Consider the following 17,929-nt stretch of genomic DNA (forward strand, 5'->3'; position numbering starts at 1 on the left):
GTTGTGTTGATGCTCATTTTGGATCAGGATCAGGAGCATTCTATTGTAAATGCATAAATTATGTACTTCTGGATCCAGAGTCTCCACTGAAGAATTGTGGAACAGTACAATGGGGTTCATATCTCTGTGATCATACTAAAGATGCAGGAGTCATCTGTTCAGGTAATCTGCTCCAAAGCCCACTCTGTTTATATTACTCATGATCCACCTGCCTGAAAGAGGGGTAGTTAAACAAAAAATGAGAATACTTTATTACCTCATGCCAGACCAAACCAGAATAACTTTCTTCTGCTTGGAGCCCTTTTGTGTTTTTTCCTTCTCTTTTTTCTTAAGATCAAAATAAGAAACCATAAATGAGTATATGAGGCTTGTGCTTCCTGTTATAAAATGAAATAAAAATAAATAAATTAACTTGCATTATATTAGCAGAAAAGACTGGCCAGGATTTTCTTTAAATGTCTCTTTTGTGTTCTATGAAAAGAAGAATTCATAAGGATGTGGTTTAACATGGATGAATTCCCCCATAAATAAAACACATGGAGGATAGGCTGAATTTCTTATCTCTTGCTACTTCCAGGTGCCAGACTTATGGAAACTCAGTTGCTCTGGGAGGTTAGAGATACTTCATGATCAGGCGTGGATGTCAGTGTGTGATGCTGCCTTTGACCAGCAGGATGCAGAGGTTGTGTGTAGAGAGCTGGACTGTGGGGCTCCTGTACAGGTGCTGGGAGCAGCTGCTTTTGACAAAGGAGACACTCAGATGTTGACACAAGAGATTCAATGCAGAGGAAATGAATCTCAGATTCACCTCTGTACAACATCCCTTTATAAAAACCATTGTTCAGATGATAATTTCCAGGGACTGTTCTGTGCTGGTAAGATAAAGTAAAATGAGGAGTAATATCTTTTTAATATTCTACATTTTTACTCATAGTCTCTCTTTGTATTCTTCTGTCACTTAGAGAGAGAAGGAATGTGAGGTTAGTTGATGGTGGCAGGTGGCTGTGCTGGTAGAGTGGAGGTTCTTTGCATAGAGGTCAGTGGGGAGACAGTGTGTGGTGATTTCTGGGATTTGACTGATGCTGCAGTGGTGGTGTAGAGAGCTGGACTGTGGAGGGAACCTGTAGATGCACTGACTGATGATGACTTTGGGCAGGATCAGGACTGAGTATGGATGAAGTGCTGTACTATGTACTGGATCAGAGTCCACACTGAAAGAACTGGGCGCAAGTCATCAGGATGGAGCATGAATAGCTGTCCTCCTGAAATACAAATGTGGGGGTCATCTGTTCCAGGTAAATAATGTGCACTTCTAAAGGCTAAGCATTTTTCCCCCTACTTCTTGTGCATGGATTTGTTTTTATCACGAACAATTAGTAATGTGTTTTTATGTGGAAAACTTTTTTTATACTAATATAGTTGTATTGTTGCATAGCTTTATCTGCAAATGCGTCTGTATTATGTGTTTTTTCTACTGTGCACTTGTGGTTCATGCAATATAAACAGGTCATAAGCCTTCCAGACTTGCTGCTGGACCTCATCTGTGCTCTGGGAGGTTAGAGATACTTCATGATCAGAAGCGTGGATGTCAGTGTGCGATGTCTGCCTTTGACCAGCAGGATGCAGAGGTTGTGTGTAGAGAGCTGGACTGTGGGGCTCCTGTACAGGTGCTGGGAGCAGCTGCTTTTGACAAAGGAGACACTCAGATGTGGACACAAGAGATTCAGTGCAGAGGAAATGAATCTCAGATTTCATTCTGTTCAATATCATCATCACACAAACACAACTGCAGCAGTGACAATAATGTGGGCTTGAAATGTTCTGGTAAAGAATCAATATTCAGTGTCTCTTCATTTTTTTTAACTTTTGCAGATTTAGCAGAATTAATCTTAAAGTAATATGGATTCACCCAAAAAGGAAAGCCATTCTGTGATCATTTACTCACCCTGAAGTTGTTCCAAACCTGTATGTTGGTAATCAAACAGTTGATGGTAGGCATATGAGAGCATCCATTGTAATGTAGACAAAAAAAAAGTGGGACTACTGAAGTCTGTTGTGGGGATCAGACTGTTGGATTTATAGCATTCTTCAAAATATCTTATTCTGTGTGTTTAACAGAAGAGAAACAGAAACTCAAACTCTTCAAGTTTGGAATTTCTCACAAGTGGAGGTGGATAAATGATGACAGGACTCTTATTGAGAGAAAATGGGTAACCTACTTATGTTTGCAACATCTTACTGAATGGTAAAAAACTATTTTGACCGATTATTTCACACACATAAACAGAAGAATTTTCAAAATCATCATTTTACAGTATATGATAGATACGTAGACGTTTTGACGCGGAATGGAAGTAAAACTTATGGAATGACAATATGCATTTTTTTTTATTTTTTTATTTTTTATTTTTTTTTGTCAAGCAGGTTTACACTGGTCTCAGACTGGTAAACCAGTTCAGAGCACTTGTTCTGGAAGAGTGGAGCTTCAGTTCCTCGGTGAGTGGGGCACAGTGTGCCTGCACTGCATCTTCGCCCCTGGGATTATGACATGGAGCTGGCAGTGTCCTCTGTAGACAGCTGTCCTCATGTGGAATGAATTACTGTGTCTGTTGTGGGATCAGACTGGTTTGGAGAGATGAAGTGGACTGAAATCAGGGCTGATGTGTTTGTCTGCTTGTGGCACGCGGGAATGCGAAACCGAAACTCTCAAGAATGTTACCATCTCTTCAGGGTGAGGAGCTGAGCGTTCTCACAGGCGGAGATGTTGGAGTCATCTGCTCTGACCGGTCAAATTTTATCTTTGACTTGAGGAAAAATTTTTGTTACTGAAAAAACTTTTTAATGTATTTAAAAAAAACACTAGTACATTCTATCACTATTTAGATTCCTCTCTGGCTCTTCATGATGGTCTGGTGCGGTTGTCTGGAGAGAGACAGTGTGAGGGGGAGCTGGAAGTTTTTCATCCATCAGGTCTGGAGGAGAGTTCTGCTGGACTTCTGGAGTCTCACTGAATCCTCTGTGGTCTGCAGACAGCTGGGCTGTGGCTCTGTGCTGAACTTCTATGGCTCCTCTTCATCCAGTCCTGAACACAGTCATGAGTGTGTGACGGGCGGGCTTCCAGTGCTCTGGGGAGTGAAGCTCATCTGGGGAACTGCAGCTCTCCACAAACTCTCAGCTGCAGCTCCTCCCACAACAGCTGTCCATCACCTGCCTTGGTGAGAGGACAACTTATCTGGACAGATTCTTCATTTGTTACGTGGTCAATAATGTGTTTTTTTCTTTCTCTGAATAATATCAGGTCAGTGGGTCCATCAGGCTGGTGGGTTCTGGGGGGAGACTGTGCAGGGAGGCTGGAGGTTTTTTCTGGCGGCTCATGGGGGACAGTGTGTGATGACTCCTGGGATAGTAAAGATGCCCATGTGGTGTGCAGACAGCTGCAGTGTGTGGAGTGGCCCTCAGTAACCAGCAGGTACCAGCCTGGTTTGGTCCTGGTTCTGGACCCATATGGCTGGATGAGGTGGAGTGTGAGAGAATGAGGCGTCCTGTGGAGCTGCTCTTCTCCAGGCTGGGGAAAACATAACTGTCAACACAAAGGAAGATGTAGGAGTCGTGTGCTCAGGTAAACAGTGAACAATTAACAATAGCAAATATTTATTTATACATTTTTATATTATGTTTATTTATATAAGTTTTTTCATTTAAACTTAAAATTTAAATAAGATTATGAGATATTTCAACAACACATTGACATGTCCATAATGTTCAGATTTTTCTATTTTGTGATTTTAAAATGTGTTTTTTTCTGTCTAGAGTTTAAAGAGATCAGGTTAACTGAGGGCTGTGAAGGGAATGTGGAGGTTTTCTACAATGGATCCTGGGGTAATGTGTGCTGGAACCAGATGAACAGAGACACAGCGAGTATGATTTGTCAAGAGCTGAACTGTGGAAGATCTGGTGTTTTTTCTGATTCAGTATCAAGAGTGAAATCAGCTACTAACTGGTTGGATGAAGTGAAATGTCGACCACAAGATTCAAATCTGTGGCAGTGTCCATCTTTACCATGGGGACAAAATGACTGTGTTGGAGATGAAGTGGCCAAAATCACCTGCTCAGGTGAGACATTTTCCTTTAGTCAAAAATTACAACAGTAATCCTTTAATTTTAATGCTTTTCAGAAAATATACATATAATATTGAATTAACTTGTGACTACAGAACAGGAGAGTCATGAGTCCCCTAGGAGCTATTTGTCACGCCCCACATCTTCCCACCAGAGACATTGTTCAGGTAAATTTATTTAATGTAAAAAAGCATCATAACAACCCTATTGTATATATGTCTTCTGGGGGCACAAACAGGATTCATTTTCTCTTCACACACTATACCCTACTGCAGCTGCCAGCATTTTAACAGAAATCTGTTGGCCAGTAATTTGTCTATGTGCCTGTGATGTGTGTATTTTAGATCATATTCCTCTGAAACTGAGTGGAGGGGAGGGCCAGTGCTCTGGGAGGCTGGAGGTGTATCATAACGCTGTGTGGGGCTCAGTCTGTGATGATCAGTGGGACATCAGCGATGCTCAGGTGGTCTGCAGGCAGCTGGGTTGTGGAGCAGCACTGAGGGCTGATGGGAATTCAGTCTTTGGTGCTGGTGAAGTTGTTGTGTGGATCAACAAAGTCGAGTGCAGAGGGAATGAGATTCACCTGTGGGACTGTCCTCTCTCCCTGAAAAACCACACTGACTGCTCCCACAAAGAGCAAGCTGGACTCACCTGTGCAGGTCACAGCAAAACATGAATAAATATTATTAATTTTAGGCAATTTTATTTAGGAGATTTTGAGACAATCATGATTTTGAATGTGTTTGTGTGTTTGACAGATTCCACAGATGTGCCAGTGTCCTCTACTACTGCCACAACAACATCAGCTTCTCCTCCAGTTTCTCCTCCAGTGCGCTCAACATCAGTCTCTCCTCCACAAACTCCTCCAGCAGCGTCTCTCTCCGTCCCTGCAGTGCTTGTGATTGTTCTGGGGTTGTGCTCTTACTGCTCTTAGTGCCACTGCTTATACTGATTCAGCAGAACAGAGTGATGAGGAGAGGTAGGAGAGATCCAGAGACTGTCATATTGTGTCTTATTCAGTGTGTGATCAGTCATGTGTTGTGAACTGACAGCAGGTTTGTCTGTCTACACTCACAGCTCTCTCTAAGAGGAGACACAGGACGATGTCTGAGGCCGTTTATGAGGAGATTCAGCGCAGACACAATCACTTCACTAAGAGGGGTGAGTAAATGTCATAGTGTCCGATGTGTTGAGATCAACAGGGTATTACTTTATTCAGAGTGGTGAGTGGAGAAAATCACACTGATTCATGTACGCCCTTACCAGTTAACCATGGTTTTATAATAGTAAAAGTGTAGTGTTTTTTGGTGGACCCTTTGCCATTTGTATAACCACAATTCTACTTCAGTGTAGCAAATTAATTTGTGGTTACCATGGTTTAACTAAAATAACCATGGTTCATTTTTGTAAAGATGTGACCTTGTATATCATTTGAAATAATATAATGTTATATATTCCAGAGGTTTGTGATTGTAAAAGCATATTTCTGTGGTTCTGCTTCCCAATCACAGGAAGTGTCTTTTCTGAAGAACAGCACTCTGGGTGCGAAGATGCTGATGAGTTTCTTTCAGGTTAGAGGAATAAAATGTAATAATGTAACATACAGAAATTTGAAATTAATTGAAAACATTCACCTCAGGTCTGCATTGTTTTCTAATAATTCAACTGACTGAAGTCAGTTATTCCACATATACTACGGTTTCCACACCTCAAGACATTGTTCAGATGATGTATTTCCAAGACATTAAGTCAGGTTTTTTATCTTTAAAAACACACTTGTGTGTAGGACTAATTTTTACACTTCTACCCCATGCCTCCATTGCTAATTCCTAAACATAATTTTAGAACTGTAACGGAGGCTTGAGCCATTGATAGCCATTGATAGCATAGTAGACTGGAGGCAAACATCTTGGAACATCCATAAGTAATAGGAGTGCACCATCTTGGAATTTCTAAAGTCTTTGGTAATGCGGTTAAGACATGCCTGGAAATTACACTACAAACAATCACCCGCACCCCATGAAGCTTTGCACGAATCATGTGAGTAACTTACCATGATTACACTGTAAACAATCAGTGAATCCTTTACGATGAGGTGACATCTACTCACCCTTGTCACGCGATCCCGCATACGGGACGCCCTAAGTTTACTTCAATATATTACAATTAAATCCTAACCTAATCATGAAAAACTATATATCGTTGGAAAGGTCTAAGACTCCTAAATAGATATTTGACCACTCTTTGTTGTTAAAAAATATGTAGGAACAGTAATAGATTAATTTATGACAAGAGTGCACCTAAAAACATATACATCATAACAGGAGTTCTGACCTTTGTCACAAAATCTTTTTTGCTTCCTTTTACCCTATCACATGTTTTAGCAATCATCATAAATTATATATCATTTGAAAGCTTAAAACCTCCAAATTCATCCTGTGAAAACCATTTTGAAATCAGACACTGCGTTACCATGGAAATCGTACTTTAAAATCTTTTAGCGGTCTCCTCCCCCTTAGTGGGAGGTGTCATATTCCAAATATATTACGGTCTTTTAGAATCAAAACTTTTCATAGTCTTGACAAAATACATATCGTTGGAAAGGTCTGAGTCATAGACATAATATTGAGAGAGTAATTGATACATTTGTAACAGAAAAATGCATCAAAAAAATTCAATGGAGTTTGAATGGCACCCGTGGCTGTTTGTGGTATAACGCTTAAACAAAATTGCATAGGAACCTAATTTTTATTATATCAACTTCAAATTTGGAACACAACTTATTTAGTCATATGGCTTTAAATTTATAGCAATTTTGGATTTAAAAAATATTTTATAAAATATTTATTTTATATAAAATATAATAAAAATAGTACAGTACATTTTCTTTACAGTAAATTTAAACTTCCATAACTTTTTTATGCTTTCATTTTTTGAAATGATTTAACTTCTGCAATAATCTGCAAATATAACAATTTAATTAAGGGACATTTTGATCCAGTTGGTCGTTATCTCAGAATAAACCCAGACTGGGTGGTTTGAATAGTGTACTTTCACGTCTATGTTCTAAAAGGGGGGGGTGACAGTTAAGAGGTTAAACCATTGATAATTAAAAGTACATTTAAAAGTGTAAAAGTATTAACATATTACTTTCAATATACCATGAATAACACCAAAGGCTATAGGATTATTTCTGCAAGAATATCATGCTCATGTTAGAAATGTCACTGTAGTAATATATAACATTGGCCTTGCCTTAAAAATGTTCATTAATATTATTAGAGTGATAGTATTTCCAAGTCTTTTCTGACATTTAACAGATAACAAATATTGTATTCATCTGTTTTAGAAACATTTTTATAAACACAACTGAGAGGGATTAGAAATAAAAGGGAATCGATTATGATTACATTTTAAAGCATCCATGTGAAAACAAACCTGGGAAAGAGGCATTGAGGATTTGGGGGGAGAAAACAAGAGATTCTTAGCATTACAGTAAATTATTCATGGAAATAGCCTATTGTAAATAAAATCAGGAGGTCAGACCACAAATGCATTTGTTGCACAAATGCACAAATGTTTTCCCCTCCCATGTTGTTACAGCAGAATACAAAGGAAAAATGAAAATAATGAGGAAAAGACCACATCAGACTGAAAGGAGCTCTTCTTATAGATATTCTTATTATACCTTGTCACATTAAAATACCAAGTGTTATGTTATTCTATAGACATCTGAAAACTGAACATGAAATAAAACTTACAACTTACAAACTGATGGATAAGTATTATTTTTAGTACAACCTTTTAATCTGAAATGATTTTTTTTCAGTCTTTTAGTACAGAGCATCCCCACAAACTGGAATTGCATCCCATAATTTAAAACAGAGTATAGGCTTTCTAGGGAAAAGATGAATAACTATCTTTAAATTTAGCAGTGAAAGAAAATGGAGCACAATGTACATTGTTATTTTAAAGGTTTGTTTTTATTTAAATTTCTCAGAATCTGTGTAGGCGGCACACCTTACTATAATGATGTCACCACAGGTCCAACAGGTCAGTGAATCAGTAACCTTGATCCACAGGATTTCACTTAGTTAATTAACCTACTGAGCTTGTAGACAGTAAAACCAAGTTTTAATTCACACCCTTTCTTGATTTTGCTTTTAACTCATTTTAAAGAGCAACCACGTCACACCAGAGAATTATGATGGACGTAATCACTGTTGGACTGACACATACTACAGGTTTATTTATTTTATTATTTGAATATGCATGTATAATTTTATGGGTATTTTATTTATATTATCATTTTTAAGTTATGTGCCTTTTGATTGTCACATTTTTATTTTTATTTTTTGTTGCAGGTGGCATATCAGAAAGCTATGATGATGTTGACTCACCATAAGGCGGCTCTCAATAAAGAAATCAGGTGTGAGTTTTGTATTTACGTTTTCAAATAGACTGGTCCAGTGTTTTTCTTTTCTTTTACTATAGTTCATTTATAGGTGTTATATAAATTATATAACTTAGTTTTTATATTATATATTGTAAAATATTAGTGTATTTTACTGAAGTGCAGTGGGAGATTTTGTTGAGTGTAATTAATGACAGACACTTTTTATATCAGAGGGAGATCTGGATGAGTATGATGATGTCTGGTAGACCTGTCTGGTAGGTTAAGTGCCTTTACCTCACGCACTGGTTATGTCTAGTTTTCATCACTTAAAATTATAATGCAATGCAAACGTTTGTTCTTGTTTTCTGACAGCAGACTATGATTATTTGAGAGAGAGGAGCCAGGAAAACTGGGAGGGACTGTTTAAGTCAGTGACTACACCCACTGCCTTACATCGTATTACAGCTTTTGGTTGCTCTGCACTTAAAAAGTGTTGAATGTACCAACACAACTGCATTTAGCCAGTGTTTGCTGTTGTTACAATTACTAGACATAGAAAACATGGACATCAGCTTTTAATACAAATATAGAACAAATTCATATAAAGACAGGGTGTTTAACATGTTTCTTTGTATTTTGACATTTATGTGATCATTTTAATAAGTTTAAGGTGTCCAGGCCAAAAGCACCTGCAGAACAAAATCACCAACATGCTTTTTTGCTTTATGAAAACAGTTATATTCTTTTGAAAGAAAATATTATTGCACACTGCTATGTATTGTAAATGTATTTATCTTATGAGTGCATTTAGCAAAAAATAAAAATGATTCTATTTTTTTCTGATGTTTAAAGTTTTTTCAAATATTTTAAATTTTATTTAGACAACAATAATGATGACAAGTTCAAATTGTCTTCTTTATTAAATTTGCAATGTGGAACATTTGCCTTTTATTGCCATCTCTGTTTTAAAACATAAACTTGTAGCCGTTATCAGAACATATAATACATGATCAGGGAAAATAAAATGGTTGTATCTCTAATAAGACATTTGCAATAAAAAAGTTTATAAGTCTAACAGATGCACTTAGAGAGTTAAATACAACAAAAATTTAGATGCAAATTGACAAAAGAAAAAAAAAAACTTTTACCATTGTTTTTGCTTGTAGAACAAAAAGAATTTTGCATACAACAAATTTTAAAAATAATAAATAAAAAACATGTTTAGATGTTTAAACATGTTAAGAGAAACATATTTTTGGTTTTCATAAAAACAAATAGCATCTTTGAAGACAAGACTATGAATCAAATTTGTAGGGCTAAAAAATTTAAGAACTTAAAGCACCCCAAAAATGTATTGCTACAGCACACAAAACAATAAATAAATTCATAAATGGGCAGCTGTTTCTTCCACAAGACCACAAAATGAACAAGTCTCATCAATATCAGAGTTCTTTGGAGTTAACAGGGTAGATTTTATAATAAACTTCCTTAACTTTGTCGGATATACAAAACTTGCTCAGCAAAAGCCAGGTATTTTTCCAATATTATTTCCAATCTATTTCACCCAGTAGAATTTACCTCTTGGAGATCTTTCTTTTCATTTAAAAATGTTGTAAATATGCCTGTTGTTGCACTTCCTGTCTAAAATGTCAATACCACCGAAGTAAAAAGCAGGATATATAATGTTACCCTTACTAAATATTAGGTGATTTATAATTAGTTGAACCAAACCTTCTGGGATAGCTTATATTCCTTTGATGGAACTGGGAAGTCATTGCAATTCTAAATTTGTCCTAAGTTAGAACATTGCCAAAATCATCAACCACAGAGACAACACAGTAAAAGTTGTTAAACCATCTAAGAAAGAAAATATATCTCTTTTTAATTTTTGAGGCCTATTTTTCTAAATTAAATCTATAAGTATTTTATAAATTTCCTTTATAACTTTGTCATAAATAAACAGACAAAGGGCAGACTACCTAATTAATTTCTATTTGCTAAAATTTGCTTTGAAATTTGATGGCAGCATTAATTTTATAAAGTGCACTCTAAAAATGCTGGACAAACCCAGCGACTTGGTTGTTTTGACCCAGCGGTTGGGATACTGGCCAGAAAATTGGGTTAAACATTTACCTCAACTGTTGGTTAAAAACATCCAAATCGCTGGGTTTATCCATATTTAATTTTTTTTCTAAACAAATAAATAAAATAAAATAGGTTTTGTTCTGAAAGGTTTATTCAAATACTGTTATTTTTTATTTTTTTTTTTTTTGGATGCACTTCTGCTGAGCCAACACTGAGGCAAGCTCCGCAGCAGACTTCTACCCGACAGTCAAAGCGGCATTACGTCACGCAAGTGCAGACTCTGAGGGTTTAGGATGCCATCTGAGACAGGGCCTTTTATTAGGCAATACAGGCATGCTGAAATGGAAATGAAATCAACCAACCTGACCAATCACCACAAAAGTGTCACATAAAGGAGGGGTTTGGAAAAATGAATTGTTGAGCAAATAAGGTAAAAAAAATAAATGCATATTATAAGACAATGAAAGTGTTTTTTTTGACCTTGTGTGCATGTCAACCTGTTGTTAAATACTCCCAAAACCAAAATATGAACATTTCATTATCCATAATAGGGGCACTTTAAAATACTTTTAGAGCTTTTAAAAGTGTTCACAGAGTTTAAGTGACTGTACTATATGTTTAATTTTTTGCAATCAACCAATGTTTTGTATTTACATATTCAAAATCTCCTAAAAAATGCTTTGCTTCCACAATGTTTGAATTTTGCTTTGCAGACATTTTTTATAAATAATGAAGTTTTTGTAGTTACACTGAATTGAAATATTTTATATATAATAAATAATAATAATAACTCTGCTGGTAGTTCTTGGTGACTTTAACATCCACCTAAAACAAACATTGAGTGACTGACTTCCTAACTTTTCTGGCCTCACTTGACTTCATGAAACAGAACACCCCTGCGACACACAAAGCAGGCAATAAGCTATAGACCTCATCCTAACACAAAACACCACCACTGGCAACCATCTGGTTACTCCACATCTCTCTAAATCAATTATTTCTTCAATTCTTTGTCACTCTGCCTTCATGCTCACCACTGACTCCTCCTCTCATATCCTTTCATCACAACCTCTGCTCTCTCTCACCTACAGTATCGTGCTTTTCCTCGGTGGTCTACAGCATTCCTCTACCCCCAATGAACCACTTCTTTTATGTCAACAAAGCAACAAACATTCTATGCTCCATATTAATATCCTGCCTTGATAATATCTGTCCTCTAAACTCCACTACTGGAAAATTTCCCACTGCATTTAAGCAGGCTCAGGTAACCGCATCTACTACTCATACAGCAGACATTTAACCCCACAGCAGTTGAAAATTGCAGACCACCAGTTTTCTGAAAGTGAATTGATAACAACATTTGAAAGTGTTGTATCCAGTCAGCTCTTTTCTTTCACAGAACAACATACTTAATGACAACCAGTCTGTCTTCAAAAGAGGACACTGTGCAGAGACCACTCTATGGACCATTTGGTGAAACTTTCGCGGCTGACAAGAAGGTCCAAGTCATCTATTCTAATTCTTATATAACCATCAAATTTTTTCTTTTCACCCTCCGTGACTTGGACATCTCAGGTATTTTACTTTGGTGGCTTCAGTCAACCTTACTGGCAAGGTCTCATGCAGAAGAAGGGTGTTTGAGTCACATCAGCTAATAGGGACTTGTCCACACCCCCTGAAATGGTTAGTTCTAACATGCGCCTCCACATCATCTCTACGCCAGTATGTGTGAAGATTTGCATAATGCCGCCCAGATGTTCATGCAAAGAAAGAAGGTGCGACCCTTTATTCTCGTTGTAGTATTGTTGTTGCCGGCTGCCATAGATGCTGTGTGTTTCAATGTGAAAGCTAAAACTACTTTGTTTGGCACGGGCGGTTCATTCTATGGCGGTCCTCTAGATCTTTCAGGCCAAGATAACGAACTTGGAGTTACCAAAGAAATGATTCAGAGTTTGTCTCTCTCGTGTAGGGAGAGGCGAATATGAGAATAACACTTAGTAAAGAAAAGAAAAATGGAGATGAAAGCTCTCTAAGGAGCCATCGAAACAGACGTACTCGGAGACGAAGTGTGACGAGAACTCTCTGTGTCAGTCTCCTATGGAGCGACTGGGTTCACGCCTCTGTTTGTGCGAACAACCAATGTCCACGATCTGAAGCGGGAAAAAGTTCCTTTGTCTCTGGGGAGACACCCACTCGAGTGAGTTATGGTGTTTGTCAGAATTCAACAGATTATATTCCAGCAAGATTGGTAATTCCAGAATAATACATTTTACTGTAATTTCCTATGTATGAGTGGTTCGGTCAAAGCAAGACTGTTAAACAGATACCAAGAATAACAGGTAAAGGTAGGAGAAACATAAAGTTACATTCATATGCGGAATTACACACATTTAAAGTTTGATTAACACACGATAAAATTGCAGATACTCCAATTTGATATGGGAAGACATCCAAGCACAAAAAGGAAAATACAGTCAATACATTTAGAATACATTTACTCTCCTTTTTCCTTACAAGAATTCCTAGCGAGCTGGGCTTTTTCTGTTTCTCCCAGTTGGGTCATAAAGTTTTTTAGTTTAATTTTGACCAGGCCGGTCATTCAGCTTGCAGAGAGTTTGATTTACCTGCATGAGTTCAGGGGCTAAAAGCTTTGGGTTTTAGCCAAGGAATGTGCATTGTTTTAGATTCAATGAGCCATGATTCATTAATTCAGAACCATTGAATGAATGAATTGCTCATATGCTACAGAGGCACAAAAATCGTCCCAGGATATGCGACATTTCTTGCCCAAGTGCTCCAGCTCTGCTGCTGCCCCTGCTCACAAGTCTACACCGACGCAGCCCGCAAAGCCATGACCTACCGCCCCCACTGTTCAGTCTGCTAAAGTGCAGCAGACATGGGGACTCTCTCACTCGGCCAAGTGCTACCCTCTTCCGAGGCTCCAGGGTCCCCGACCCAAGATTGCATTGGACCTGGTGCCTCAAACGTCATCCTGATCTGCAGGACAGGAAGAGGATGGGGTCAGATCTCGCTACGGCCAGACCGCCCCTCAAGCAGCCTCTCTTACACCTCTTGACACCCCATTCAGTTCTGGGTCAGAGGGAAATGTGTTTTGTGTGAACAACAGGTCAGTTCATATGACCAAGCTTTTTCATAAAGAGAGCAAACTTCCTCTTCCATTACTCAGAAGTGCGGCCAGTCACTCGAGTTAACTAACCAAACCCCCCCTCCCAACCTTTTACGAAGTGCATGGATGCGGCTCTTTCCCCTATCAGAAATATCAACTACCTCGATGACAACCACATCTATGACAAGCTCATTTCGGCCAAGTCTGAGGCAGAATTAATATCACACAAGACCCTCCTCCTCAGCCACCTGGAGTGCCTCGGACTCAGGGTGAATTTTGCCAAGAGCACATTGCTCCCCAGCCAGCGAATATCGTTTTCGACTAAGCCCATATGAGAGCTACAGTCACGCCGGATCGGGCTCTGGCTATACGGAGGCTGGCGACCTCCTTCAAGATCGGTTCCGCTCGCACTCTCAAAGCGTTTCAGAGGATGCTGGGCCTTATTGCAGCAGTATCGCTGGTGCTACAGTTGGGTCTGCTTCATATGCATCCCCTTCAGCGCTGGTTGAAACCACGAGTTCCATCACATGCGTGGGCGTCACAGACGGCTGCTCATCAGGTAGAGTCAGGCCTGTGTAACAGCCCTGGCCCCCTGGATGAACCCCCGTTGGATGGAACAGGGCGTGGCCATGGGAATGGTTTACAGGAGAACAGTTGTCACGACAGACACCTCAAACTCAGGTTGTGGGGGGGCGCTCTGCGAAGGCATGCCGACTTTTCCTGGAAATGCTAGCAGTATGTCGAGCCTGTCAGTTCTTCCTGCCAGTCCTAAAAGGACGCCATGTGCTAATCTGATAACATGTTTATGGTGTCCTACATAAATTGCCAGGGGGCCTCTCTTCAAATCGTCTCTTCACTCTCGCAGAGCACCTCCTGGAATGGGCTCAGTTCAACTTGCGCTCGCTGATAGCAGCGCATGTACCGGGCAAACTGAACACAGGTTATCAAGGAGCTGTGGACACTCCATCCGCAAACGGTTCCACAGATCTGGGAGATCTTCGGCAAGGCCGAGGTAGACCTCTTCGCCTCAGAAGACAAATCTCATTGCCCAATTTATTTCTCAAAAATCAAGGATGCGTTGGCCCACGATTGGCCTAACCTTCTTCTTTATGCTTTTCCCCAGTTGCCCTGATCCCACAGGTAATCAGGTGAGTAAGGGAACAGAAACACAGGGTTCTCCTGGGGGCCCTTTTTGGATGAACCAACTGTGGCTATCAGAGCTATCTCAGCTGTTGATAGCGGCCCCTTGGCCTGTTCCGCTGAGACGGAATCTCCTTTCTTAAGTGAACGGGACAATGTGGTACCCTCGGCCTGACCTATGGGCTCTGCACCTCTGACCACTCGACAGGAGCCTTCCAGCCTCCCAGAGTGAGTTTTGAACACAATTTCGGAGGCTAAAGCCCCGTCTACAAGATGCTGTCTATGCCTTAAAGTGGTCTTTCTTCTCCGCTTGGTGTCTAAACCGTGGCAAAGACCCCCAGACTACCGATTTGACAAAGGTGTTGTCAATTTTGCAAGAGCTGTTGGATAAGGGGCACTCCCCATCCATGTTTAAAGTCTATGTGGCGGCCATATCGGCTTTTCACACCCCTATCGAGGTTCAACCGGTGGGTAGACACAGCGCGGTCAGCCACATTTTAATGGGTGCCAGAAAGCTGATTCCGCCTTGTCCCCCTACCGTCCCTTCATGGGATCTGCCCACGGTACTGAGGGCCCTGAAGGGCCCCGCCTTCGAGCCGCTACCAGTCTGCTAGCATTCGGTCGCTATCGCTGAAAACTGCCTTGCTCCTAGCACTGGCATCAGTAAAGTGAATAGGGGACCTGCAGGTGCTCTATGTTAGCCATGCCTGCCTGCCTGGAATTTGGGCCTGACGACACTAAAGTCATCCTGAAACCAAGGCATGGTTATGTACCTATGGTGCTCTCCACTCCGTTCGGAGCACAGGTCATTACGTTCTCTGTACTTCCTCCCTCTGAAGAGGACAGAGAACTATCTCTTCCCTGCCCCGTCAGAGCCCTGAGAATCTATATTGAGCACTCTGCCCACTATAGGCAGTCAGAACAGCTCTTTATCCTCTATCTTAACTGCAAAAAACACCAAACGGCCACCAATCAAAAACCAAATACATTGATAGAAGGACAGCAGACTCCATCTCACTAGCATACTCTTCCTTGGGCCTTCAATGCCCCATTGAAGTATGGGCCCACTCGACTAGAGGTATTGCCTCGTCCTGGGCATGCTCCAGTGGTGTGTCCATCACGGATATTTGTAAGGGCAGCCGGCTGGGCCTCCCCATCCACATTTGCAAGGTTTTATAAACTGGAAGTCCCGGCCTTACAGGCCAGGGTCCTTTCCGCTTGAAGTGACATGCACTGCGTAAACAAATCCGTCAGGGAGCCCTTGACCGTATCTCGCTCAAGCTCTCTGGCATCAATTCACCTGTTAGCGCTCGAACCCCTTAGTCTCGAAGCTACAGGAGTACTTTGGAACGATTAACCAGGCCAGGTGTGACCTCAGGAAGCTCAACCCATTTTAGCCTTGGATTATTGTTAACTTCTTAGGGGCAATGATTGCTTATAATATCTTAGTTGTTCCACTACATAGCATGGAGTGTTCCCATATGCATTGAGCAAGACTCAGTACGAGTGTAGTATCGAAAACGCCCCGCCCATTAATGCACGCTACATACTCAGTTACTTAATGTAACCTCGGTTTTCCATAGATACAGGAACGAGTACTGAGTTGCTAGCCATGCTAGCCGCTTATATAGCCAGACGCCCTGCCCATTCTGGCGGGCTTTGGCAGGACTTTGTGGGCTTCGTCGCCATAGGCTCATGCAGCTCTGCTGCCTAGCCATTGGTTAATTTTTAATACACTGCACCAACCAATGGCCGTGCAGTTTCACTGCGTGAATTAAGAAAGGCTTCGGTTCAGGAGAAAAAATACTTTTTCCCATATGCATCTAGCAAGATGCAGTACTCGTCCCGTATCTCAGGGAGCTGAGGTTACATTAAGTAACAGAGTATGTTTTCTTATGTTTTCTTTTTCTAAAAAGAACATTATATTGTGTATTTGGTGTAATTAAATGTGTTTATGTGGTTTAAGGTTTAAAAAACACATTATTTTCCACATACTGTACATTATTTTTCTATGCCCCACCTTCTGAAAAGCATCGATTTTCACAAGGCTCATCGCTCTGAAAAGCGAGGTGTGCTGTGATTGGCCAGCTATCTCGTGTGTTGTGATTGGCTGAATGCCTCAAGCATGTGTCGGAAATGTTACGCCTCTTAACATATTGTGATGCCTTGTCCGGCTGGAGCAACGAGACATAAAACCATAAAGCATAAAAAACCGTTTATAAATGTGATATAAAACATGATTTTCTAGTCGTGTCTCTTTTGGAAGGCAAAAAAAACACAGTAGTTTCGCTTTTCTCAACAAAAACAGCGTCACACACCGCGGCCTTGACGTGAGCAGAGGCCGGAGGCCTAGAGTGAGCCGTGGGAGTGAACCGCGGCTGGCTTGATTGAGCAAACACAGGCCGCTCGACTCTGACGCTGCAGTGCCAATCCAACTAAACCAAGTACCTTACCTTTTTCTTGCAACAACCACATGTGACGACCCCGGGCTGAAAGCCGATTCGGCAATCCATAGTGCAAAGTTGATGTATTTCCTCAGCGACCAGCACAGATCAGAGCCCAGGCATGATAAAGCAGATATCATCCTCTTTTGGAAGGCCAAACAAAGTAGTTTCGCTTTCACAGTGAAACACACAGCGTCTATACGACATGATGGCGGTGGCAACAACAATACTACAATGAGAATAAAAGGTGCGCCTTCTTTCTTTGCGTGAACATCTGGGCGGTGTTATGCCAATCTTCCCATATACTGACACAGAGATGTGGGTGCGTGTTAGAACGAGCCATTTCAGGGGGGGCGTGGACGAGTCTCAACTTTTATAAAGAATATCTCTTTGGATTTGAGACTTCACAGATCTTCTTTATTCACCAAGAGCTTGTAACACTCCAAAGAGAAAGGAAAATTTGAAATCACATCATATGACCCCTTTAATGTCATGCTAACATATGTATAACTAATAGACATTTTTAGGACATTTGCAGTTATTTATCAGTGCTTTTATCTGGTTTCTGCAGGTGTTTGGCTTTGATGCTGTAAATAAACTGGAGAGTTTCCTGCCTCC

General features: G+C 40.3%; 1 pseudogene; it reads left to right on the top strand.

Moving 5' to 3' along the window:
• LOC122137108 overlaps positions 1-8,524 on the top strand; it is a 39,660-nt pseudogene extending 31,136 nt beyond the window's left edge.
• The last annotated feature ends 9,405 nt before the right edge of the window (positions 8,525-17,929 follow it).

This window comes from Cyprinus carpio, chromosome B4 (genome assembly GCF_018340385.1).
Source record: "Cyprinus carpio isolate SPL01 chromosome B4, ASM1834038v1, whole genome shotgun sequence".
NCBI classification, from domain to species: Eukaryota; Metazoa; Chordata; class Actinopteri; order Cypriniformes; family Cyprinidae; genus Cyprinus; species Cyprinus carpio.